At 43.6% G+C, this 27902-nt stretch overlaps 1 protein-coding gene across 30 annotated transcripts in view; it reads right to left on the bottom strand.

Moving 5' to 3' along the window:
- NRCAM (neuronal cell adhesion molecule) overlaps positions 1-27902 on the bottom strand; it is a 290847-nt gene that overhangs the window by 99802 nt on the left and 163143 nt on the right. The window contains exon 1 of one of the 30 annotated variants that reach the window (XM_045052220.1): positions 1917-1935. The exons of the other annotated variants lie outside the window; for them this stretch is intronic. The gene's annotated coding sequence lies outside the window, so the exon portion shown is untranslated. Of the gene's footprint in view, positions 1-1916; positions 1936-27902 lie in introns of those variants that run through there. 30 annotated transcript variants of the gene reach the window in all.

Here is a 27902-nt window from a genome sequence, read left to right as displayed (position 1 = left end):
GCTGCATGAGTCACAGCTCGGAGAGGCATTTCGCAGCCACCTTCAACTTCCACCTCAAGCTTGGCTACCAGACTGACTGGAGGGTGCACGCTGGAAGGAAGGTGAACATGACCCAGCCTGTGGAGACCACAGAAACAGCTCTCATGTCCCCAGGAGTTTAGAGCAGGCACCTCTTCTCTCTGGCCCCCTCAGGAACCACACTGATGGCGTGTCAGCAAACCCCAAATTTCTTCTCAGACCTCAGACCCTAAGGGGTGGGGATACCCAAATCGCATTATTTTTCTTCGCAAAAGAGAATTTCACCACGTTCTTTGCCTTGTTGTTGTTGGAAATGAGAACGGATGTCTCCTCTCCCCAGGTGTGGGGACGAGAGAATAACGCTAAGTCCAAAGGTTAGAAAGAGAGAAGTTCTCTGAGCGTGAGTGACACAATAGGCTGGCTGTTCCCTAACAGGTGCGAGGTGGTAGAGGAGCCAATGCAGTTCATTGCCCTGACTCCGGGCCACCCCACCCCCCCGCCATGGCAGAGGCGAAACGGGGTGGCGCCTGCCCGATGCCCGCTTCCTGCCAGCACCATCTGCCAGGTGCTAGCATTTCCCAGCCATGAACCGCGCTGTGTAATCGCCTCCAATCATGGGGTGTTTCTCTGAGGTCCCTACCCCTGCCATGAGCACAACTGTCACACAGAAGCCACTTAGGAAACTAGAAGTCATTCATCTCCATGAACGACCCAACTCCACAGAGCTCAGCTCACAGGCTTATGGGATGACTTAATCAGAAAAGCTCATTTTCAGGTTGGGTGGGTGCCATCAGGGAGGAACACATGTTCGACAGCTGAATGTGACCTGGGCCAGACCTCATATCAGCCCAGCAGCTTGAAGTTCACATCCTGAACCTCCTTTACTTCACAACACCATGCGGGCTTACGCGGTCTCTCCATATTGCATTGCCTGCTGTTTCTCAAACGTACCATAGTATTCATGCTACATTTAATGCTATGTATGTGAAAATATAATATGGCTTAGCATCTTTTCTACTGCCTTTTCATGTAACTAGGAAGACGTATTTAATGCTGCATTATTTCCTTTCTAATCATGCTTACATTCTGTACAAACCGAGTTACATGTACCTTTTGGTTTACTTGAAAAAGATAGCACACGGGGTGCCTGGGTAGCTCAACTGGCTAAGCATCTGAGTCTTGATCTGGGCTCAGGTCATGATCTCACAGTTGTGAGATCGAGCCCCGTGTCAGGCTCCTTGCCAAGAGTGGAGTCCGCTTGGGATTCTCTCTCTCCTTCTCCCTCCGCCCCTCTCCCCAGCTCACTCGAGAATGCTCTCTCTAAATAAATAAATAAATAAATAAATAAATAAATAAACAAACATTAAAAAATAAAAAATAAATAAATAAACATTAAAAAAAAACATTAAAAAAAAACACACCTGGGACTCTTGGGAAAAACACAAGGACCTTAAGGTCTTTAGGTGTCATCAGAACCAGGATTATTCTTCTACCTTTACTTGAAATGATCACTCCAAACATGGCCCAAAGGTTGTCATAAACTGATATTTCAGAGACATATTCACACCCCATACTGATGATACAGTGAACAAACGATACATACTGAACATTTAACTGTGACTGGCATCAATTATTTATATGGTAGCTACCTTTAAAAAAATTTTTTTAATGTTTATTTATTCTTGAGAGAGAGAGAGAGAGAGAGAGAGAGAGAGAGTGTATGAGTGGGGAAGGGGCAGAGAGAGAGGGAGACACAGAATCTGAAGCAGGCTCCAGGCTCTGAGCTGGCAGCACAGAGCCCGACACGGGGCTCAAACTCGTGAATGGTGAAATCATGACCTGAGCTGAAGTCAGATGCCCAACTGACTGAGCCACCCAGGCACCCCTATAGTAGTTACCTTCTTAGCAGCCTAATGGCAGCCCATTGCTTCTTATGGTCTTCTCCAGAGTTAGGACTAAAAACAAAGACTCCATCTCTGTTCCTGTAACAAACACATATAAGTTTCTTTCCCGGGGTTGTCTTCTTTGAATCAGAAATCAGAGTCTGTTTCTTGTCTGATTACTTGGACCAAACCTTCATTCAGTTTCTAGGTTTCTAATTCTACGGGTCTCTAATGGAAGAAACGTTATTCTCACTCTCCAGGTAAAGCTATAATGAAGAAAGCAATGATCTCAACACCTCCTCTTCCCTCCAACATCAGATGGACAATAAGGGTCTCCCACCAGATAGGTAATGAATGTCGACCTTGCATTTGCTCAAGAGAAGCCAAGACATCTGGGCCGGAAGATCCATCAGATGGTCCTAGAAGCCATGGTGGCACCTGTGTAACCTCTAGCAGCTGATGAGTCATCCCAGCCCCACCTTCTGAAAGATGTTCAGGGCTGGATGTATAGCAGCCGAGGCAGCCTCAGGGGACAGAGCTGTATCTAGGCAGGAAACCTACTGTGTGACAATATCCCTGGCACCTTCCCACTGTCTCTTCCTTTGGCATCTGTAGATCACTGTCCCTTTGCACAGTTCTCCTGGATCCTGCAGTAAACCCTGGAGCTTTGAGATACAGGCTACTGGACTATCCCCGCCCCTGGTGGAAGGTCTCCCCAGCGCCCTCACCCTTGCTTCAGCGGTGATGGCAGGTCACCTTGTAGAAGGATCCCGAAGACCTTCTGTGAGACAGATGATTTCACAGCACAGCTCTGTTGAGACCTATGCCGTTTTGACCCAGTTTAACAAGTGGGGGAGTCCCTCTAATTCTCCCTATCACCTCCTAGAACACAGGTTCACACCAGACCTCTGGTTTATACTTTCCAAATTACACAGCAGAATTCAGCTTCCTTCTGGAAAGCCCTCATGTCCCAAACGCTCATGTTTCCAACTGCTCCTTCCCTAGAATAATGGTCAACATTTGCTGAGCATTTACTATGTGCCAGGCCCTGTCTATGCTAAAAAATTTGCACATATGACCTTATTTGATCCCCACACACTTCTCTGACTTAGGTATTATTAATAACAGACAAAAGCTTGTGAATATACAGTTTCACAGATGCTGAGTAGGGTTTACAAACACCTTCAAGGTTTTTCAAGAATCAGCTGGCACATTTGTACCCCCATCCGAGAAGTTCTCTTTAAGCCATGGCTCTCTTATTTGCAGGATCTCTGACATGACACCACACCATCTGCAGAGCCAACAAAAACATACCTGTCAGAGAAGGAAACTGGTGAGTCAGAAAACCAGTGGTCCTAAAAGTGTGAGATTAATATTCAGCATTTTGAGTAGTTATGCATTGTTTAAATCATTCGAAATGTTCCTTCCTCACACATCTAATCTGGTTTCCACTGTTTTTCCAAATTTTCCATTTTTTAATTCTTTTTAAAAATGTTTATTTATTTATCTTTGAGAGAGAGAGAGAGAGAGAGAGAGAGAGAGAGAGAGAGAGCCTGTGCACAAGTGTTGGAGGAGCAGAGAGAGAGAGGGAGAGAGAGAATCCCAAGCAGGCTTCGCACTGTCAGCGCAGAGCCCCACGGGGGACTCGAGCTCATGAATAGTGACATCATGACCTGGGCTGAAATCAACAGTTGGATGCTTAACCAACTGAGCCACCAAAGTGCCCCACCATTTTTTTAATTCTTAACACTGTATGTGTGTGTCTTCAAATATTTTCCCTTATGGATGAGAAGTACCATTCCACAGTGTTCTCTACAGGGTTTCCCCCACATCATTGTTTTCAGCAGGGCTGTGTGATTCTCAAACCTACTGAATCTTCAGAAGCATTTACTGAGAGGGATCCCATAGGTTTCAACTCCCAGGTCATCATGAATCACTTGGCAGTGGTCTCGTGGAGAAGCCCAAGGCTGCAGTCCAGTGCCAAGGGACAGCAGGCCCAAATGGATCAGCCATGGCCCCCAGGGGTGTGGGTCAGGGCAATGGCACACAAGTGCCACAGGCTGGTCACACTCAATGTGACCTCTTTGGCTGCTTGTGAAAACTGAATTCATGAAGACTCCTGCATATCTTTTATTAGCACCTCTCCTACAGTGTTAGGTCTTTTTATCTTTATCATCATTTGTTCTGCCCAAACACATGGAAATTGACGGTCTGGGCCTTTCCCTGAATGGCATGTAAAAATCCTTTGGCTCCTTTCTGGTGAGACAACACACAACAGAAAGGCTACATGTAACTCCCCTTTGCATACCACGTGGTCTCAACTTAACCACTTTGGGTGAAGAACGAGGCATTTCTGTCTCGAAATGATCCAGCAGGATCATTTCTTAAAGCCTAGGAAGGTGGACATGAAAAAAAGTGCCGTCCTACCACTTGTAGCAGGGTCAACTTTGACATCCTGGCATGGGGAGGCCTGGGCTAGAACGAGCTGTCATCACAGGATGAGGCCTATGGTTATCCACGTGTCCAAGAGTCACTATGCATGGCATGTTCCCTAGGTAAACTTAGATAATGTTTTTCTTGAGAATCTCAGGCAAAAGAGACAAAGTCCAAATCACATCCAGCATCCTTTCTGTCCCCAGGTGCACCAAGTCTTTGTGAAAAGACGATCCCCTATACTTTTTGAGAAATACCGATTATTCCGTGGGACTCATACTGCCTTATATATTTGGAATTGGCTGCCCTGCCATCCCACGCACTGTCCACACGCCATGCTTTAGGCCATGTTATCCCTAAACCCACCACCATCCACTTGGGATCACATAGAGAGACAGAAAAAGGCTATGATCTTTATCTGTCCTTTAACAGACATTCCTGCCAATAAGTGTGCAGGTTCTGAGATCTTTTACCTCACCCACAAGCTAAGAAGTTAGCTTGCTTTTCACAGTTTTACAGATGCCAGCAGGAGACGTGAAACTCCTTGGTCAACGACAAAGACTTTATTACATACAGCAATAGCAAGAGCCAGAGCATCCGCAGTATCAGCATTTTCCCTTTCCCTGGTTCTCAAGGTCCCAGTTCCCACAGGGTGATATGAAGAAGGCCAGGTGACACTTGTGCACACAGCAGACTGCACTACATGAGAGGAACGCTGAGCGTAGGGAACCCAACTCTTTTATAATGGGCAGTAAGCATGATTGCTCTTTGCTCTAGAGGGAAACATGTTCTCTGCCTTCTGGGGCTGTTCACTGTACACACATCACCAAGAAGAGCCTGGAACAAAGGGTAATGAGAGACTCTGCTTACAAGATGTACAAGGGGCCTGTGGAGAATTTTCTCCCAACAATCCTTTAAATTTACTGCTGCTTCATGTGGCAGAAAGGCACACTGTGTGGCCATGCAACATAGCAATACTCTTTCATTGGCAACAGCAGGCTATCCGTCAAGGCCCTTGGCTTTGAGTCCTCAGAATCCCATGGTTTCCAAAGAGAATATTAAATGCAAATTATGACTATTGGTCACTTTTGTCCATATAAAACTATTGTACTCTAAAAAGTGCTATAGGGTTTCACTACAAATACTTAAATTTAACCAAATTTTAATAAGTGTGACCACAAAACATCATCTTTTTAAAAACGTTTTTCAATGTTTATTTTTGAGAGAGAGAGAGAGACAGAGAGAGAGAGAGAGAGAGAGACAGAGAGAGAGAAAGCAGGGGAGGGGCAGAGAGAGAGGGAGACACAGAATCCGAAGCAGGCTCCAGGCTCCCAGCTGTCAGCACAGAGCCCGACGCGGGGCTCAAACTCACAGACCGCGAGATCGTGACCTGAGCCGAAGTCGGACGCTCAACCGACTGAGCCACCCAGGCACCCGAACAGAATGTACATCTTAAGGGGAAACATTTTCATTTCGTAATGCTTTATTATTTGCATAGGTACCACTGCACTTGAGATTTAGTGTATCTGGGCTCTTTACAGGAGACAGAAAGATAACGACGTGTACCTAAAATCTCAAATAGAATATGAAAAAGCTCATCAGAGGAGAATAGTAATTCCAATCCAGTGGCCTTCTTTCTACAAGCTGTTAATTCAAAGCTTGAGGGTAAGAGAGGAAAGAACCCATTTACTCACTCTGAGATAAAGTTCATTTCTTCCATGGTGTAACATTATTTTCCCTAGGGCAGTTATATTCACACATAGAATTGACTTGAGCAAAAATATTACCTGTTTAGCCAGAAGTCTGTACAGATAATTAAATTCCTGCTTATCGCACACAATTGCCCCCCAGTCTTATGGAATAAATTAGTTTACATCAGAGGGTATTTTTTATTAAAACATGTATTTAGCCATGTTCACGCTAATATCCTGAATGAGTAAAATTAAATCATGCTGCATTTCTTCACTTTTTAAATTAGGAATTATATTCTGTTTATTCCTACTATGAAAGTGTAACCACAACACCCTTGTCATAAAAAATAAGTGTACAATATTGTCTTTAAAAAAGTGCCTTTAGGGGCACCTGGGTGGCTTAGTCGGTTGAGTGACAGACTTTTGATTTCAGCTCAAGTCGCGGTCTCGGGGTCATGGGATCGAGCCCTGCGTCGGGCTCGCTGCTGAGCATGGAGCCTGCTTGAGATTCTCTCTCTCCCTCCCTTTGCCCGTCTCCCCCGCTCTCTCTCTCTTAAAAAAAAAAATGCTCTTACATGAATAAAAAAGAAGTGTATTAGACTTTGTAGCATCTCCATGAGTGGAATTTAAAATGACACTAGAAATAAATGCCAGCAGAAAGCTCTGTGTTTCTGCACAGACGGGAACAGAATCGGTGGACTTTACGAGTGGGGATCCTGGGGACGCACTGGCCTGTTTACGCGTGTGCACTGCTCTGAGAGGCCTGCGTAGAAACGTGTTAGTAAGTGAGGGTAAGAATCTGAAAGTCGTGCTTGATTCAGCAGCCACCACGCAGGGATGGCTGGCCTGGTGTCGGTGGGAGAAACACACAAACCTGTGCCACACTCCATGTTTCTGAAACTGACTGAAAGATACAGTTGCCTGAGGTTGATGGTGGACCACGATTTCCTGGTTATTGGTGAGTTCTTCACCTTTAAACTCAATAAGCACATTAGCCATAAGACTGTCCTGTGACTGCTGTTGTGTGTAAATCTAGCCAAAATGGTAGGGGGGAAGCTCGCTGATGGCAGGCTGGTGAGGACCTATGGGATCCAGCTCAGAATGACTCATTCAGTGTCTCTAATGGTCTAGAGGCATCTTCCTTTATGACGTGTCTTAAATCCATACAACTTCATTTTTTTTTAAATTTTTTTAAACGTTTATTTATTTTTGAGACAGAGAGAGACAGAGCATGAACGGTGAGGGTCAGAGAGAGGGAGACGCAGAATCTGAAACAGGCTCCAGGCTCTGAGCTGTCAGCACAGAGCCCGACACGGGGCTGGAACTTATGGACCGCGAGATCATGACCTGAGCTGAAGTCGGCCGCTTAACCGACTGAGCCACCCAGGCGCCCCAAATCCATACAACTTCAAATAAAGATAGCAGGTGCCTGGGTGGCTCAGTAGGTTAAGCATCTGACTCGTGATTTCAGCTCAGGTCATGATCTCGCGGTTTGTGAGTTCGAGCCCCGCACTGGGAATGTCAGTGTGGAGCCTGCTTGGGATTCTCTCTCTCTCTCTCTCTCTCTCTCTCTCTCTCTCTCTCTCTCTCTCTGTCTCCCCCCCCCCACCCCTTCCCCAGCTCACTCTCTCTGTCTCTCTCTCAAAATAAATAAATAAACTTAAAAAAAAAAAAGAACTTCAAATAAAGATAAGATCAGTATTAGGCCTGCAACATGGTGCGGCACGGTTTTGCTTTGGAGTCTGAAACTAACTATGGTCCACAACCTCCTTCTGAAACATTTCCTTCTTCCTCATAGCTCTGATTTCAGATTGTAATTGTACAAACGCAGGGTGTTTATGTGTCCTCTGCCCTTTAAAATGATCTCAATATCATCTCACAGATGATAAAGTGTGAGAGCAGGGGCTGGTCTGTCTTGGGTCACTGTTTTATCCCAGACAGACTGAAAGAAGGGTCTCACTGGGGTGGTAGGAGTGCGTGATGGGGAGGCTGTCTGCATGTCACAGGAAGGGAGGGATGCACTTCCTACAGGTGACACTACTCAAATGTGATACAATTACGCACCTGACGGGAAGAACCCATCGAAACCATAACGAATACAAAGCTAGACAAAAGTGTAATGAGTAATAATACACTCCATGAAGCAGTCAGGTAAAATATAAAATAAGCAAAGGCCGTATGCCCAAATCATAACACACAAAAAAATTGAGCTTGAAAATGAAAATAAATCAGGCTGAAAGCCAATGAGAATTTTTATTAAAGTTGAAAATCTGAGCCAGATGGCATTTCATCCTACAGCTACAGGATCCAGCCTTTAGGATCCTGTGTATATAGGATCTTACAGGATCACCATACCCCTTGTGGGAGCAGGAAGGAACACATAAACGTTTGTCTCCATAGAAAAGGTTTTGAGCGTGCTAGAAGTCTCAGCAAGGTTTCTGGACATAGCGACCACATTCTACTTACTGTGCTATCGATTCCGCGTCCGAACCAGGCACTGGCTCGTTACTACTCTGTGTTTGTTAGAGGTCAAAATGTTTCAGCAGATAGAGCTTCCCTTCTCTTAGCAACCTATCACGAGCTGGGAAAATGCTAGTCTTCTCTATTTTCCTATTTTTCAAGGATCCTACCTGGTTGGTTACTCGAGGGACTGTCACAAGGGAAAAGACAGCAAGATGAAAAAGAGCACAAGTTGGAGACTCAAAAATAATGCAAGAGGAAAACCAACAACTTTCTTTCCAGTATGTCCTGTGTTCTGAGGTTAGAACTGGCCTCCAGCACCTGCCATAAAGCTATCTGGTGATGCTCTTGCATGGTCCCTTAGTCAGAAAAGACCAGGCACCCCCTTTTTGCAAGGATCTCTTTACATAGAGAGTGACAACTTAATAATTCACAGGTGGACAACAGGTTAAGTATCAGGCTTTCACCATTACATTTTAAATTTAAAACTGCTATTTATGAATTTCTGCTATCAAGATTCTAAACAGACAAGTTAGCATGCTAACAAACTTATTTTTAAGATAATATGAGCATCTAGGGGTGCCGGGGTGTCTCAGCTGGTTAAGTGTCTGACTTAGGCTCAGGTCATGATCTCACGGTTCGTGGGTTCGAGCCCCACGTTGGGCCATGTGCTGACAGCTCGGAGTCTGGAGCCTCCTCTCTCTCTGCCCCTCCCCTGCTCTCACTCTCTCTGTCTTTCTCTCTCTCAAAAATGAATAAACATTAAAAAAAATAGAGAAAAGATAATATGAACATCTCTGAACACACGTATAATAACTATACTAATTCAAGACCAGGCAGTTGTCTACACTCATGGTCTTAGCAACGCTATTCACAATAGCCAAAAAAGTGGAAGAAATGCACGTGTCCATCAATGGATGAACGAATAAACAAAATGGGTATATATACATACAACAGAAAGTTATTCGGTTTTAAATGGAAGGACATCTTGACAGATGCTACAATGTGGATGCATCTTGAGGACATCAAGCTTAGTGAAATAAATCAGTCACCAAAGGACCAATGTTGTGTGATTCTGCCTATAGTAGGCCCGCAAAGTAGTCAAGTTCTTAGAGACAGAACATAGAATGTCAGCTGCCAGGGGCTGGGGGAGGGAGGAACAGGGCGTTAGTGTTTAAGGCGTACAGAATTTCGGTTGGGGAAGAGGTAGACGTTCTGGTGATGGATGGTGGTGATGTTTGCACAACACCGTGAATGTACTTAATGTCACTTAAAAATGGTTAAAACGGCAAATCTTTTTAAGTATACTTTACCCCAGTAAAAAAAAATCAAGCAGTTTCCAGTAAGAATTTTGAAAAATCATTCTTCCCAAATGTAACATAAAACACATAGCTAAAAAAAGATGAAAATCGACAAACTTTGATTAACAGACAGATCCACTCAAAAAGGGTTTCTCTCAGGGACGCCTGGGTGGCTCAGTAGGTTACGCGTCCAACTTTGGCTCAGGCCATCATCTCATGGTTCGTGAGTTCGAGCCCTGCATCGGGCTCTGTGCTGACAGCTCAGAGCCTGGAGCCTGCTTCGGATTCTGTGTCTCCCTCTCTGTCTGCCCCTCCCCTGCTCATGCTCTGTCTCTATCTCTCAATAATAAATAAACATTAAAAAATATTTTTTTTAAAAAGAGTTTCTCTGCCGGGATATGATGGATAACATTCATTCAAGCCACACTCCTGCACAGCCGTCTGCTCATCTTTCATTTAAGAAAGTATATTAGAACCTAAGGGGCACCTGGGGAGCTCAGCCCATTGAGTGTCTGACTTTGGCTCAGGTCACGATCTCAGGCCTGAGTTCAAGGCCCGCATCGGGCTTGCTGCTGTCAGCACAGAGCCCACTTTGGATCCTCTGTCCCCCTCTCTCTCTCTGCTCCTTCCCTGCTCACACTCTCTCTCTTAAAAGTGAATTACCATTAAAAAAAAAAAGTATTCTAGAACCTACGAAAGTGAGAGGGAGGTTATCATGGGGCAATCTGAAATAATCACTCATATATTCTGTAATTAAATAACTTACAAACTGTGGCACCTTATTATCAGTAAAACTTTCCGTGGGCCACCTGGCACACTGATCCTGGCACGCCAGTAAGCTGAAAACTGCCGGGCACAGGTCGCATCAGGCACAGATAGGCTCGCGAGCAAAATTTAGCACAGATAAACATAAATCACTCTAGCGTGTCCCGACAGGAGCCGAACTAGGGAAGTGATTGATTTTATCCCCTCAAGTAAGAATTATGGCCAAGAAAGAGAGAAAGCTAAAAATGTCTTGGTGCTAATTTTAACTGTATGTCGTGGAAATCTCATTTCCTGCTGTAAATCTATCATTCTGATCTTATCAATCACCTTTGAGCAGAGTCACAGATCTGGATCTAAAATTACCCAAGAAGGCATTTATGCCATCCTGTGAACATTTTCTGAAGAGTGAAGTTCGCCACCGTTTTAAAAAATACTATATAATTGCCTTTCCGAAAATCCAACAGGAATTCAGAGGTATAGAATCCCTTTAGTTACAGTCCATTTTGTATGAGATATGAGATCCACGCTATCTGCCACTAATTCAAATAAAAAACAGCACCTACCATGGGTGGGGTAGCTGCTATTTGTTGAATAAATACATCTTCAAAGTACGGGTTAATCTAGGTTCATTTGTCGAAAAGTTCTGGAAAAAATGCAAGTTTTGGTGACAAATCTGACCTGTTGATATACTTTATCCTACTAAGCGTGACTATGGATGTTTTACTGCAGAATTACTAATGTGTTTGGGGTGCCTGGGTGACTCAGCCGGTTGAGTGTTCCCGCTTCAGTTCAGGTCATGATCTCGCGGTTCCTGAGTTGAGCCCCGCATTGGGCTCTCTGCTGTCAGCCTATCAGTGCTGAGCCCACTTCGGATGCTCTGCCCCCGTCTCTCTCTGCCCCTCCCCACTTACTCTCTCTCTCTCTCTCTCAAAAGACAAATAAAACATTAAAAAGTTATTTAAAAAATAAATAATCACTAATGCATTTGATTATTGGATGCTGCCATAGCCCCCTCTGGGTCAGTTATAGAACATTTGCACATGCACTGTGTTATCATTCTAAAATAAAAATTCTAGGGGCGCCTGGGTGGCTCAGTCGGTTGAGCATCGGACTTCGGCTCAGGTCATGATCTCATGGTTCGTGAGTTCAAGCCCCGCGTCGGGCTCTGTGCTGACAGCTGGGAGCCTGGAGCCTGCTTCGGACTCTGTGTCTCCCCCTCTCTCTGCCCCTACCCTGCTCGCACTCACTCTGTCTCTCTCTCAAAAATAAATAAACATTAAAAAAAATTTTTAATAAAAATTCTAAAAAAGTCCCGAATTCTAAAACTCATCTGGTACCAAGATTCCAGAAAATTAATCATGGATTTATATTCCCATTTTACAGGTGAAGAAACTGAGGTTCAGAGAATGGCAGTATCTTGACTAGGTCATATAGCAAGTAGGAGGCAAGGGCACTTAAAAGGGCTGTCTGCTTATAATGCTTGTATGCTTTCCATTATCCCAGACAACAGGGAAATAATATGAATAAGGAATACAAGGTTATAGATTAGATATTTGGTGTTACTCTGGATGGGCTTCCTGGCATAAACGTGTAAAACATTGGACAGACACTGGTTACTTGAGTGTGATAATGTTAAGATTTTCCTTGAGCTCAATTGTAGTGGGTTTTTTTTTTGTTTTAATCAATTTTATTGTTTTTGTTTTCATGAAAATTTTCCACACTCACAAATCAAGTAGAACCTTGGATTTTGTTTCACAATTGCTGCGGTTTGTTTCACCTGCTTTTAAACACTTATCTTTTTAAAATGTAAAAAAAAAGTATATATATATGCATTATATTTTTCCTGTCTGCAAATCTGAGGGTGGGGGAGACTTCTGTCCTCCCCCACAGGGAGATTTCAACACTACCATTCTATGCCTCCTGAAGGGGATGAATTTTCTATGTAATTTAGCAGCAGGAACGCTGGGCAGAGAGAGTTTTAAAGCACCAATGTAGAATCGAACACTGGCGTCTCGCATTTTTCGCTGCACACTCAGTTAGCTTTGGCGGCATGAATGCCAACATTCACTGTGAAAAACAAAAGGTCTTAGGTCTCTCCAGGTAATTCTGATATTTAAACAACTTAAAAGCAAATATAATAGTAATAAAAAGACCGGAATGAAAAGACAGCAGTGGAACCCTCTGGGCAAAGAGCTGGCCTCTCAACTTCAGTGGATTCGGCATTCTCTGTCCTTTGGTGGCTCAACTACAATTATTCCTCCCATTTGGCTAATCAGCCTTGAAGCTCCAGCAATTCTCGTCCTCTCACCAGGAAGGGCGAGCTGCAAAAGGCAGGAGGAGGCCACAGCCTCCCGTATGAGAAATAAATCAGACATTTAGTAGGTGGTGTAAAACCTCCTTTTTTTTTTTTTTTTTTTTGCCATGGAGAATTAGTGGGATGCCCAGGACTCCTGGCATATCCATGGTGTCAGCCCATCCTATTTATCTGTGCCACAACATCCTTTTACAAAGAAGTATTGAAATCACAGAAGATTAAGAGTTGAAACGGAGCCCTCCCACCGAACAATAACGAACACACGCAGCTCTGTCTCTCGCTATTTTTCATTGAACTGTCTCAAAAATCATGAGGTTGGTCTAGAACTCCTACATTTAGTCCCTTTGGTGCTCCTGGAAATAGCCTGACCCCTGTCCGTTCTTAACGAGATTGATGGGAATAACAAAGCCGTATTTTACATAATGAAATAAGGGGTCTGGCAATACAGTTAGCAGCTGTTAGAAAGAAGACACAAATGCCACCTTAATATGATTTCTTAAATATTTAATAAGCTGCATTTCAGTCTGGTCTGTAGGCTCACTGACACCAGGTCAAAAAAAGATAACAAAAATAATAAATTATCTTCTGCATGAAGACAGGAAAGGTAGACAGGAAAGCAATGGGCCTATTATGCTAAAAGCTTTGAAAATGGAGGCATTAAATATAGTTAAAAATTAAATGATGAAAAACTTGTCCTTCTAAAATCCCAACAGTCTTTAGCAATGGGTCTCTTGCTAAAGGAAGTAAGTGATTTGCTGCCTCCTCTTTGGTATAACATAATAAATATGATAATTACTTCATGGAACAGCTTCAATTATTTTAGATAAATTGCTTCAAATGGTTGCATAGGTTTCTACTTTAAAATATGTGAAAAACTATAAAAAAACATAAATCTACTTTTTCCCCTCAACCTCATGAAAGGAACAAAATTAAAGACACCACATCCTCCTCTCTTCAATTATACACTTGTTTACACATAGAGTAATAACTTTATCTATGACAATAACCTAACTTCACGCTTTACAAGCGCCTTTTGCAAAAATGATATTTTATTTTGTTTAATCCTGTACATGGTGGGCAATGAGAAAAATGAATGACGAGAGTCCTCAAGGAGCTGTGAGTGTATCAGGGGAGCTAAGACAGGAGGCTGTCCCACCAGGTACAGGGGTAACACAAGGAATAGCCCAGGAATGGCACGACTGGCCAAGGGAGTTCTGACCAAGGCAGCATTTGAGAATTACAAATGAAAAAGGTTTCGTGGGGTAGGAAGGATTTGAATTGGATATTGGCAAGGATTTGAAAGGATGCTGGAGGTGACTTCTGGCCACCCCGGGGGGTGGGGGTGGGGGCTGAGGAAGGGGTTATAATCCACCCACCATAAGATGCAGGTAACGGAGCCCCGGGGGCAGCTGGGAGGAGGGAGGGGGGCATCTCCAGGGAACTCGGGAGCCATCGGGGTGACCTGGCTGCCCAGCCTGGGGGCTACTCTGCCCACACTTGCAGCCTGGAGGTAGGGAAAGGGCCGAGCTTTGGCTTTGAATACAGCTGGTGGTTTTGATGAATAAACTAAACCCAACATCATGATGACAGAACAGAGAGGATTTCAGGGATTCAAGCGTCTGGAAGACTTTTGATTAAACACAAGCGAGGGGCTAAATCTGGAGATTAATTTTTGTTAAGTTTATTTATTTTGACAGAGACAGAGACAGCATGAGTGGGGCTGGGGCAGAGACAGAGAGACAGAGAGAGAGAGAGAGAGAGAGAGAGAGAGAATCCCAAGCAGGCTCCACACTGTCGCCACAGAGGCCTATGCGGGGCTTGAACCCACGAAGCCATGAGATCAGGACCAAGAGGCAGACGCTTAACCAAAGGAGCCACCCAGGCACCCCTAAATCTGGAGGCTTCTTGCAGGAGGAGAGAAGGCCCCACAGCGTGGGCGTGCGGGGCCAACCACAGGGAAAATGAAAGCTGTCGCGTCACTGTAATGGTGCCTCTTTGACATCACGGTCACATAACTAGGGAAATATCTTAATTCACAAGCAGCCGCACATGATAATTGACATAGTAGCACTTCTAAATACACCTAGCTCTTTATAAAGAGCTGGATACCTACACAAACTTAATACTATAAAAAGGTATATAGCACAAAGAACAGAGGATGTCACCATACTGTTTCTGATGACATGACCAAAATTGAGACTGCTAACAGAAAAAGTAAGCAGGAAATCATTTGTGCCATGAAAAACAGGCTGATGCCTGTTGTGTGTAAATCTATAACATTATATTCCTGTTCCGTTGGTGCCTTACTAGTGCCTGGGATGAACTCATCAATACCCAAGGGTTCTCTCTCGTGGTCTTTCATTGGTCTTTAACGAAGGAAATCTTTTCATACATTTATACACTTTTTTTCCCCTGGTGACACGATTATATTGTACACTTAGAAATATATAACACTTGGACAGTGGTGTTCACCTCCCTGTTTTTAACAGGAATTTCTGTCTACCTGGAACTTGGTAAGAATAAAGTTCACATGGAGACTTCGTACTGCAAGAGACATTTAATGCACCTCAAAATTTCCATATAAAATCAATTGTATTTTCTATCATGTCAGGCACGGACATTTTTATGTATTCAGGGTTTTGTTGTTTGTTGGCAAGTGGCCAAGGCAACACATTTGTAATTTTTTTTAATGTTTATTTATTTTTGAAAGACAGGGAGACAGAGCATGAGCAGAGGAGAGGCAGAGAGAGAGGGAGACACAGAATCCAAAGCAGGCTCCAGGCTCTGAGCTGTCAGCACAGAGCCCGACGCAGGGCTCAAACTCAGGAACCGTGAGATCATGACCTGAGCCGAAGTCGAACGAACTGAGCCACCCAGGTGCCCCAACGCATTTATAGAAGAGGTTGGTATTTTTTCTCCTGGCAAGAGCTCCACCAGTCATGCTTTGAGAACCGTTCTCCCATGGGTTGGGGGCAGCAGGGAGAAGGAGAGAGAGAAAGGAGGAGGGAATACTGACAGTTAAAAACAAATTTCTGCTTTCTAACTACACGTGATTTCAGTGTATGAATAATTGGTCATCACCAGCAAAAGAGTGATCTTCAAATGCAAATCGGTTTGAACAGTGGCTCTCAAACTCTGCTGTGCATTAGAGCCTTCTGAGGGGGCTTGAAGACAGCCCCCCCCCCCGCCCTGGGACACACGGCTTACTGATGTCCTTGGCAGCCTCCTTTAGACTTCTCTTCATCCATTCATCCTGCGTGTCTCTCATTCCCCAAATTCTGTCACACTCCTTAAACTCTCTTGTCCCAGAGATCCACTGGAGCCTGTCTTCCCTTCTCATACTACAACAGTGCAGGTTTGAACTTCTCTCATGTGCTTGAACTCCAAGCCGCAACCTGTATGCCCCCACCCCGTTCTTTCTCCTTCTTCTCCACCTTAAGAAGGTATCGCGTTCAGTGGATCTCTGTCTCCAACCTCCCTCTAATCCTCACCTTCTCCAGGTCCTACCCACCTAGATACACCCAGGTCTTACCTCACCTCGAGGGCTCTACGTAGGCTACCCACCTCCAGCATGAATACCTTCTCTTTCCACACGGCTTCCAATACTTTGTTGCAAATCCTGATCACGGGACTCCCCTGCTCTAGTCTCCAGGGGTCCCACAGTAATGTTCAGACTCTCTACGTAGCACGTCTGGTCCCTTCTGACTTGACACTTGCTCACTTCCGATGTGAACCCCTCCTGTACACACTCACGGTTCTTGCCATCCCCGCCACCTGCCGATTCAGCAACCGCCAGTTTACTTGTCTGTCCCCAGGATAAGATTTTCACTCGCACAGACATCTACTGGGAGCCCTCCATACATCACTACTCTCGTTTACAAGTCTGCTTCCGCCGGGAGCCTCACTGGGGAGGGCAGGGAACAGTTACCGTTCCGCTTTGTGTCTCCGGCAGTTAGCGCGGTGCCTGGCACATAATTAGCGCTCAACTGAATGAGTGGCTGACTAATCAGTTGGGTGATGCAGCGGCTCGCTCAGTCTACACACTGAGTGACTGAAACAGCAGCGTGAGCAATGGGCTAGGGGAGACTGAGAGGAACAGACGCTTCTCGGAAGAGCTGGGAGCACTCAGACAATTGATGCTGGTGTTCAGTAACTTATTAAATGCACTGGTTTGTCTAGCTGGACCATCTGAGCTTAAGTCCACCCAAAGGCTTTAGTCTTGTGTCTTTAGTCCTGGAGTCTCAGTCATTGGATACCTGGTCACATCGTGTCTTCCACATGGCTGCAGAAAAAGCCCGACCTCACACCCTCTCCTATTCAGCCGGGGCCATTCCTTTAGAGCACAACAATATACCATGAATCCTCCCAGGAATAACTGTTTGCATTTAACTGGAAAAACAATGTGCATTTGTTCACAAATGTTAGTACTGGCTCCAAGAGGGGTTACTTATCAAGGAATATGGGATCAGTTTCAATCTGTTTCTAAAAAAAAAAAAACTTTACAATGGGTTTCAAGGTGGATACTTGATCTGGGCAGTCCTTCTCCTAAAGAGATACAATAAAATTCCCAGCTTGCAGAGAAAACAATGGATTTCCCAAGGATAGTGAACTAATTGGGAGCAGGGGAGGAATTTACATTGTTATTAGATACCTTCTGAAATGCAGGTCCAAACTGTTCGTGGGGATTGTTTCAGTGAAACCTTACTGTACTGATCCCTCCCAGACCAGGACCCTGATTGCTTCATAGATAAACCTGTCTGAAGTGCGCTTGAACTCCAAGCTGCAACCTATATGCCCCCCTCTGGCCCGGTAACAAAACTCCTTTGTGTGTAGTTATCATTCATGAAATTTTGTCAGGAGTTGATGGCAAGAGGAGAGGAGCAGACAGATGGGTCTGCTGCACGGGTAGGCCATCTTCAGAAATTCCATCATCCTTCTTCTCGCATGCTGTCTTCCACACAGTCACCTGGGGAAGCTCACCCGTCATCCTAACCCTGCCAGGGCGGCCCCCCTGTGATGCTCCCCTTTCAGAGCTGGCCCCAGAACCGTTAAGATCCATGCATGTTCCATTCCTTTAGAACAGAGGTCAACAAACCTTTTCTGCAAAGAATCAGATAATAAATATTTTAGGCTTTGTGGCCATACATTCTCCGTTGTAACAACACAACTCTGGCATGCTTATGTAAAAGCAGCCATAAACCGTGCCAAACAAACAAGCATGGCTGGGCTCCAACAGACCTTCATTTATGGGCACTGAAATTGGGATTTCATGTAATTTTCACGTGTCATGACAGTATTCTTCTTTTGAATTTTTCTAACCACTTAAAAATGTAAAAACCATTTCTGGCTCGCAGGCCATACAAACAGAGGGCCAGATTTGCAACAGTTAGTTTACAGGCCACTGTTTTAGAACAGTGCTCACCAGTTTTACCCACAGGTATAGTGTTGGTTGTAAAGGACACTGAACCATTTCAGATATCAAAAGAAAGAAAGAAAGAAAGAAAGAAAGAAAGAAAGAAAGAAAGGAAGGAAGAGGAAAGGGAGAAAGAGGAAAGGGAGAAAGAGAGAAAGAGAAAGAAAGAAAGAAGAGAAAGAAAGAAAGGAAGGAGGAGGAAAGGGAGAAAGAAGAAAGAAAGAAGAGAGAAAGAGAGAAAGGAAGAAAGAGAAAGAAAGAGAAAGAAAGAGAGAAAGACAGAGAAAGAAAGGAAGAGGAAAGAGAGAAAAAAAGAAAAAAGAGAAAGAAAAAGAAAGAAAGAAAGAAAGAAAGAAAGAAAGAAAAAAGAGAGAAAGAAAAAGAAAGAAAGAGAAAGAAAGAAGACAGAAAGAAAGGAAGGAAGGAAGGAAGGGGAAAGAGAAAGAAAGAAAGAAAGAAAGAAGAGAGAAAGAGAGAAAGGAAGAAAGAAAGAAAGAAAAAAGAGAGAAAGAAAGAGAAAGAAAAGAGAGAGAGAGAAAGGAAGAGGAAAGAGTGAAAGAAAGAAAGAAAGAAAGAAAGAAAGAAAAGAAAAAGAAAGGAAGAAAGGAAGAGGAAAGATGGAAAGAGGAAAGAAAGAAAGAAAGAAAGAAAGAAAGAAAGAAGAGAAAGAGAGAGAAAGGAAGGAAGAGGAAAGAGTGAAAGAAAGAAAGAAAAAAGAGAAAAAGAAGGAGAAAGGAAGAAAGGAAGAGGAAAGAAGGAAACAGGAAAGAGAGAAAGAAAGAAAGAAAGAAAGAAAGAAAGAAAGAAAGAAAGAAAGAAAGAGAAAGAAAGGAGACAAAGAAAGAAAAAAGAGAAAGAGAAAGGAAGAGAAAAGAAAGGAAGAAAGGAAGATAGAGAGAAAGAAAGGAAGGAAGGAGAAGGAAAGAGAAAGAAAGAAAGAACGAAAGAAAGAAAGAAAGGGAGAGAGAGAAAGAGAAAGAAAGGAGGGAAGGAAAAGAGAAAAAAGAAAGAAAGAAAAGAGGAAAGAGAGAAAAAGAAAGAAAGGAAGGAAGGAAGAAAGGAAGAAAGAAACCAAATTCAACGTCACTGGAGAAAATGGACACAGGTTCAATGAGATGATTCCTTTGAGCAGGAGAATACTCACAGAGACAAATAAACCACAACGGGGACAGAAGAAGGAAGGGAGGCGGCAGGAGTGGACAGAGCAGGGAGAAGGGAGTAGAGGAGGAAAGAGGAGGAAAAAGGAGAGAAGGAAGAAAGAAGAGGAAAAGGAGCAGGAGGAGAAGATGGAGGAGGAAGAAAGGAAGACTGGAGGCAGAAGAGAAAGTATTTACTGAGTGATTCATCTGTAGCAAACATTCTCCCAAGTATTCTGTGTATCTTCTTTTATTTAATCCCCCAAGTCCCGTGAACGAGGCATTACTTCTCCCCGTTTACAACCACGTGGCTATTAAATGGCAGGACGACTCTTGGAAGCCAGGTCGATGTTCCTCCATGGCCCACACCTCCATTCCACTGTAGTGTCCAGTGACTCAGATAGGTGTCATTTTTATTATTTGTATCCATGTCTCATATGGTGAGGTTCCAGTACATTGAGTTTTTAAGTCTTAAGAAATCCTAAATAGGAAACTTTTATGGCCACATAAAAAAGGTTTGTTCAGGGGCGCCTGGGTAGTGCAGTCGGTTAAACGTCTGACTTCAGCCAGGTCACGATCTCGCGGTCCATGAGTTCAAGCCCCGCGTCAGGCTCTGGGCTGATGGCTCAGAGCCTGGAGCCTGTTTCCGATTCTGTGTCTCCCTCTCTCTCTCTGCCCCTCCCCCGTTCATGCTCTGTCTCTCTCTGTCCCAAAAATAAATAAAAAACGTTGAAAAAAAATTAAAAAAAAAAAGGTTTGTTCATTCCAACTCTTTACTAAATATGTTTTCTGACATTAAAATTCATGTATCAACAATAGAAAATGTTCAGTGTTTGAGAACCTGAAGTAGTGTTACTGTGCCTCTACATCCCAATTAGTTTCGATTCCATAAGAAACTTTTAGTTTTAGCTCACTTTACGTAGATGCACACGTTTATTGTACTCTCCTATCTCTACTCAATGGTGTGTTTTATTAGGGACACGAAGTCTCAGGTTGGTAGACAGCTTAAATTACACAAGAACCTGTCCCCACCTACTACCTCACCCCCTAAATGCCTCTCAGGGTACTTAGCAATCAGTAGGAGCCAGGGAGAGTTCTCCACCAGTCTTGCCAACAGCAGCAAAGGAAGTGTTTTCCCTCGCCCAGAGGATGCCACATAACTAACCACATGGGCCACCACTTCTGAATTTGCTTCTTATTTATTTAGTTAGTTAGTTTGTTTATTTATTTATTTATAAAGTTTATTTACTTTTCAGAGAGAGAGTACACAATCAGGGGAGGGACAGAGAGAGAGAGAGAGAGAGAGAGAGAGAGAGAGAGAATCCAAAGCAGGCTCTGCCGACGTGGGGCTCAAACCCACGAACCACGAGATCGTGACCCGAGCCGAAGTCGGACACTTAACTGACTGAGCCATCCAGGCGCCCCGTGAATTTGCTTATTTTTATCTCTGCTGTCAGGGCCAGACACACAGCAATAGCCAAGAAACGACTGTCGAACTGAGTCAAATCAGTAGCTACCCTCACAGAAGTGAAGACTTCAGAAGAGCCTTCTCTGGGAGTTCCTTGTCAGCAGGAATTCTGACCTATGGTAGACAAAAGTCTTCTGAGTGGTTCTCAAAAGTGTGGTTTCCAGATGGCCAGCATCCACATCACCTGGTAACTTGTTAGAAAGACAAACAGACAAATTCTGGGGTCGTACCCCAGCCCCAGTGAATTAAACTCTGGTGATGAGATTGGAGTATGCACCATGAGAACCCTTCAGGTGATTCTGAAACACAGTCTGGGAACCACTCTCGCTTCATGAAGAACAGTATTGTGGGATTCCATCTTTCCTGGAAAGAAGATGCATTTCCCACATGTGGGGCAAACTTACGGTGCCCCTACACATAAATGTGGACGATTTTAGGTAATAGGTAGGTTTATTCATTAATCTCATCAAATGTGGAAGGCTCTACTTCATCTCAAAGTCTCAAAGGTCAACATTCCAAGCTAACCCCAATGAAGTTGTCTGATGGAAAAATAATACTGTCAGGACGCATGTATCTTTTTTGCTCTTCCCCATCTCGTGGCATAAAACGTGGGCATCCCAGCAGTCAAACTAAATGAATGAGCACTCTGGGCACAACCTGTGCAGGGTAGAACAGAAAGTAGGAAGGATGCTGTATCTTGAACATAATCTAGCGGGTGCCATATGGTCCCCAAGTCGCCACCCGCCAGACTTCTCTGTCCCGAGTAAAAATTATATTACTTCATTTAAATTTTTTTTTTTCAGCGTTTATTTATTTTTGGGACAGAGAGAGACAAAGCATGAATGGGGGAGGGGCAGAAAGAGAGGGAGACACAGAATCGGAAACAGGCTCCAGGCTCTGAGCCATCAGCCTAGAGCCTGACGCGGGGCTCGAACTCATGGACCGCGAGATCGTGACCTGGCTGAAGTCGGACGCTTAACCGACTGTGCCACCCAGGCGCCCCTATATTACTTCATTTAATTCATGCTTTTGTGTAATTCACTTTTTTGCAAGTTTCTGTCAGCTGCGCACCATTCCTATCGGAGACAAAAGGTAAAAACATTTCCCTCAAACATCTAGAAAGGAATCATTTATATCCTCAAAAAGTTGAATCAGCAACTCCCGGCGTAGGACAGGGAAGGGTCAACAGTACAGAACAAAGCAGGCATTTCTCCTCTTTGTGATTACAACTGTCTAAACATTTCTGACAGATTTCATGCGGTAATGTGTTTCTGAATGTCATCTTACAGAAGTTAAACAATGAAGAATTAAACTCAAAACTTGAAAAAGCTAATCAAAGAAAATGAACTGTAATCGGTTTTTGGGGGGAAGCGAAACCACATCAACATTTGAATATCCATTATTCCTTTTGTCATTTCAGCATTGTGCACCATCATTATCTATTCTTTCAGGGTTCTGAAAAGGCTTCAAAATCTGCTGATTGTCATCAACCGGCTACGGAAGCCACAAAGCTCTACAACGCCGCCGCTGGACCATGTCAAATGCAAAGAAGACAGTTAACTACTGCACATAGGGCTTCTGTCGCCAAACGGCATCGCAGGGCTGGAGTTACAGAGCTCACATCTGGGCACGTTCAGAGAGCAATCCGTATGTAAGCATGAACAAAACTGCCTGTGATCAGTCACCTTTCCAATGGTTCCACAGAGAAAGCTGGGAAACCCAGAGTCTCGTCACTTAGCTGCTGGCGGATGAAATACACAAGCTCGAAAGGAAAGAGCTGTGTTTCTGGGCAGCCCCGTCCTCCATACACCTTTAATCCAACACCAGGTTAATTGGTAAACATGAGTGTTTTGAATTAAACATGCCATGGACATATTTTATTATCTCCTGCATTTACTTTGGGTAAATACTACTTAATTTGACTCCCTTCTGAGTAATTAAAAATGCATTATCTCAATGGAAAATAGAATTAGTTTCATTATGTAATTCCTTTTTGAATTAAAAATAGTCCGATAGCAAGCAAATGCTTAGAGGTCATAAGCCTGATGATATATCATTAGAAAACCAGACAGTCATACAGTCTAATGATTGGCATAGCGACGCAGAGAAAGACAAGTCGATTCCAAATAAATTTGTTCTTTCTCAAAGCTGTCTTTTTTGACAGTTAAACATAGGTCGTAAGGACGGGCTAATGACAGCATCACCAGTGTTTTGATTTTTAAAAAAAGTTTGCAAAGGCTGTATATTTTTTTTAGAGTGGTTTTAGGTTCAAAACAAAATGAAGAGGAAGTTACAGAAATTTTCCATGTAGTCCTTGCCCCCAAAATGTCCAGCCTCCCCTATTATCGGCATCTTCCACCAGAAGGTGTACGTTTTATTACCACTGATAAACTTCACGGATGCACCCTAATCACCCAGAGTCCATAGTTCCTCTTAGGGTTCACTCTTGGTGTTGCATATTCCATAGGTTTGGACAAATGCGTAATAACGTGCATCTCTTATTATAATACTCGGAGTATTTTCACTGCCCTAAAAATCTTCCGTGCTCTATTCATCCCTCCTCCCCTCCCCCTAGTACTAACCTCTGGCAAACACAGATCTTTTTACTGTCTCCATAGTTTTGCCTTTTCCAGAATACTTGGAATCCTATACTATGCAGCCTTTTCAGATTGCCTTCTTTCACTTCGTAATACGCACCTCCTTTCAATGCGTAATAAGCGTTCTTCGTGTCTTCTCAGGACTTGGTAGCTCGTTTTTTTTTTTTAGCCCGGAATAATATTCCATTGTCTGGATGCACCACAGTTTCTTTATTCATTCGCCTACCAAAGGGCACCTTGGTTGCTTCCAAGTTTGGGGAATTCTGAATAAAGCTGGCAGAAACACACGTGTAAAGGTTTTTGTGTGGACGTAAGTTTTCAGCCTATTTGGGTGAATACCAAGGTGCATGACTGCTGGGTCACATGGTAACAGTATGTTTAATTTGTAAAAACCTCCAAACTGTCTTCCAGGGTGGTTGTACCATTTTGCATTCCCACCAGTAACGTATGGGAGTTCCCAATACTGCACATCTTCATCTGCACTTGACATTGTCAGTGTTCTGCAGTTTGACCACCCTGATAGGTGTGGAGTAGTATCTCGTTGTTGGTGATTTTTTTCTTTTTGATTTTTCTTTCTTTCTTTCTTTCTTTCTTTCTTTCTTTCTTTCTTTCTTTCTTTCTTTGAGGTATAATTCACCTACAACATTTTATGAGTTTCCGGTGTACAACACAATGATTCAATATTTGCATATATTGTGAAATGATTACCACAATAGGTCCAGTTAATATCTGTGACCCTCCACAGCTACAGAATGTTTTCTTGTCATGAGAACTTTAAAAAAATTTTTTTTAACATTTATTCATTTTTGAGAGATAGAGACAGACACATTGTGAGTGGAGAAGGGGCAGAGACAGGGAAGCACAGAATCCAAATCCAAAGCAGGCTCCAGGCTCTGAGCCATCAGCACAGAGCCTGATGTGGGGCTCTAACCCACAAACTGTGAGATCGTGATCTGAGCTGAAGTCGGACGCTCAACCGACTGAGCCACTCAGGTGCCCCTTGTCGTGAGAACTTTTAAGATCTGGGGCGCCTGGGTGGCGTAGTCGGTTAAGCGTCCGACTTCAGCCAGGTCACGATCTCGCGGTCCGTGAGTTCGAGCCCCACGTCAGGCTCTGGGCTGATGGCTCAGAGCCTGGAGCCTGCTTCCGATTCTGTGTCTCCCTCTCTCTCTGCCCCTCCCCCGTTCATGCTCTGTCTCTCTCTGTCCCAAAAATAAATAAACGTTGAAAAAAAGATCTACTCTCTTAGTAACTTTGAAATATGAAATATAGTATTATTAACTACAGTTGCCATGCTGTACATTATATCTTCATGACTTATTACTGGAAGTATGCACCTTTTGACTCCCTTCACCCATTTAGCTCTACCCACCCCCTGCCTCTGACAACCATCAATCTGTTCTCTGTATCTATGAGCTCAGGTGTTTTGCTTGGTTTTGGTTTTTTGCTTTTTCCTTCGTTTTAGATTCTACATATAAGCAAAAAATTACAAGGTACATGTCTTTCTCGCTCTGACTTATTTCACTTGCAATGATGCCCTCATGATAGTTACAAATGGCAAAATTTTGTTGTTTTGTAAAGATTTTGGCTGAATAATACTTCTGTGTGTGTGTGTGTGTGTGTGTGTGTGTGTGTGTCTGCCTCTCTGTCTCACATCTTCTTTACCTATTCATCCATCAATGGACACTTAGGTTGTTTCCATATCTGAGCGATTGTAATTAACGCTGCAACGAGAATAGGGCCATATACGTCTTTTTGAGTCAGTGTTTTCATCCCCTTCATAATGAATACCCAGAAGTGACACTGCTGTATTATACAGTAGTTCTATTGTTAATTTTTCGAGGAACTGCCATACTGTTTTCCATAGTGCCTCCACCAATTTACATTCCCAGCGTGTCATGTACACCAGTGCCCAAGGATTCCCTTTTCTCCACATCCTCACCAATACTTGTCATTACTTGTCTTTTTGATTCTAACAGGTGTGAAGTGACACCTCATCTAGTTTCAATTTGCATTTCCCCGATGAGTGATGTTGACCGTCTGTTCATGTACCTGTTGCCCATCTATATGTCTTCTTTGGAAAAATGTCTATTCAGATCGTCTGCCTATTTTTTTTATTAAAAACTTTTTAACATCTATTTTTGAGAGACAGAGAGAGATGGAGTGAGAGGGAGAGAGGGGCAGAGGGAGAGAGGGGCAGAGAGAGAGAGAGGGAGACACAGAATCCGAAGCAGGCTCCAGGCTCCCAGCTGTCAGCACAGGGCCCAACGCGGGGCTTGAACCCACGAACCGTGAGATCATGACCTGAGCCGAAGTTGGACACTTAACCAACAGAGTGCCCCTCCCTTGCCTATTTTTTGATCGGATTTTTTTTTTTTTTGCTGACTTGTAGGAGTTCCTTATAAGTTTTGTATATTGACTCCTCATCACATATAAGATTTGCAAATATTTTCTCCCATTCAGTAGGCTACCTTTTCATCTTGTTGATGGTTTCCTTTGCTGTGCAAAAGCTTTTTACTTTGGTGCAGTCCCACTTGTTCTTTTTGCTTTTGTTGGCTTTGCTTTTGGTGTCAAATCCAAAAAAATCATCACCAAGATCAGTATCAAGGAATTTACCACCTGTTTTCTTCTAGGAGTTTTAGGGTTTGGGGCTTTACCTTGAAGTCTTTAATCCATTCTCGGTTAATTTTGTGCATGGTGTAAGACAGTGGTCCGCTTTCATTCTTTTGCTTGTAGCTGTCTGGTTTTTGCAACACCATTCATTGAAAGACACTCTATCTTTTCCCCATTGTATATTCTTGCCTCTCTTGTCATAAGTTAACTGACCTTATATATGTGGGTTTATTCTCTGGTTCTCTATTCTGTTCCAATGATCTCTGTGTCTGTTTTTATGCCAACACCATACTGTTGATCACCGTAGCTTTGTAATATGGTTTGAAATCAGGGAGTGTGATGCCTCCAGCTTCGCTGTTCTTCCTCAAAACTGCTTCGGCTGTTTGAGGCCTTTGGTGGTTCCAGAGGATCCCTGTTGTTTTAACTTGCATCTCCCTGATGGTATATTACGTGGAGCATCTTTTCATATGCTTATTTGCCTTTCCATATGCTTATCCTTTGTTGTAAGGCCAGTTTTTAACTGTATTTGTTACATATATTTTTTATTGTATGTAAATGAGGGGAGTGATCAGTGTTTCTTTTGACCTTGCCTGAAACTAATATGTCACCACCATTCTTGGAGGGGGGTGGGGGAGGGGAAAGAACAGGAGAGAAGACGCAGAGACACAACTGTATCCCCCCATCCTGCAAGAGCTGCAACCTGACTCTACTTTTAAACTAAAACATTGAAAAGAGTACCTGAATTGTAAAAATGGCCGTAATTTTCTGAAAGAACAATGTCCTGGTGTCTAAAGAAGATTTGACTGGAATCGGGAAGTCTGGAAACAGTGGTCTCAAACTAAAATGCTTATGGCGGGGCGGGGGGCGGGGCGGGGGGGAAGGGGGAGCAAGCGGTTAAAGAATGTGTGCCCAGTGAAGGAAAGAAGATTCAAGTCGGCCGACCGGGCAGCTGAGAGCCCACTGCTAGTCAGCTCCAGCTGTGGTCAGGGCAATACATACCCAGTGTCGCCACATCCCCTGATTTGTTTTTAAAGCCATAAATTCAAATTTTTACATGAAGTCAACTGTTTTTAAAGTGCTGTGTGGTTCCAGGACTTCGGGGGCCAAACAAACACATTCGGGGCCAGATGTTTTCCAGCCCTTGTGATGCTAATTAGCTATGGAGCTCCTTGGGGCTGGCTCCTTATCTGAAAAAGGCCTGTCCAAGCTTTTCTTGGCACCAGATGCCTATTCTGGTCCTCTTCTGTAATAAATGTCTTTACTTGTGAAGGAACTATTTAGAAACGTTCATTCTCAGTAAGTTAGAGTACCAAAAATAATACCGAAGTCAAACAAGACAGTCTCGAAATGCTGCTGCAACCTGAGTCTTAGCGACTCGATTGCTAATTCAGGAGTATAATTTATCCACAGAAGTTTGTGTGGTTCAATATGCCACATTCAGTTAGGGGAACAACCACCAAAGAGACATAAAGTAAGTTTAGGTTTTTGAGAGGTAGTGCCCCCTAGTGGTCAGGAACACACACACAGCACAGCCAGCATGGCCTGGGGTCAAGGCCAGGTTCGCCACTTACTGTGACTTATGCAACTTATAACTCAAGGTCTATTTGCCTTGATCTCCTCCTGTGTAAAAAATGGGAATCACAGTTCCTACGTCATAGGGTAATTATGAAGGTTAAGTTAGCGTAGAGCTTAGAACAGTGTCTGACACAGAGAAAATGAGCGGTTGTTGTTACCACTAACATAGGACAGGTTTCATGGCTAATCCACCAAATCTCCTACACCGGTTGAGCTAGCATTTTACTCTAAGATA

The sequence above is a fragment of the Felis catus genome, chromosome A2 (genome assembly GCF_018350175.1).
Source record: "Felis catus isolate Fca126 chromosome A2, F.catus_Fca126_mat1.0, whole genome shotgun sequence".
Lineage (NCBI taxonomy): Eukaryota > Metazoa > Chordata > Mammalia > Carnivora > Felidae > Felis > Felis catus.
Note: the sequence above shows the minus strand (reverse complement) of the source record. Positions and strands in the feature narration are given on the sequence as shown.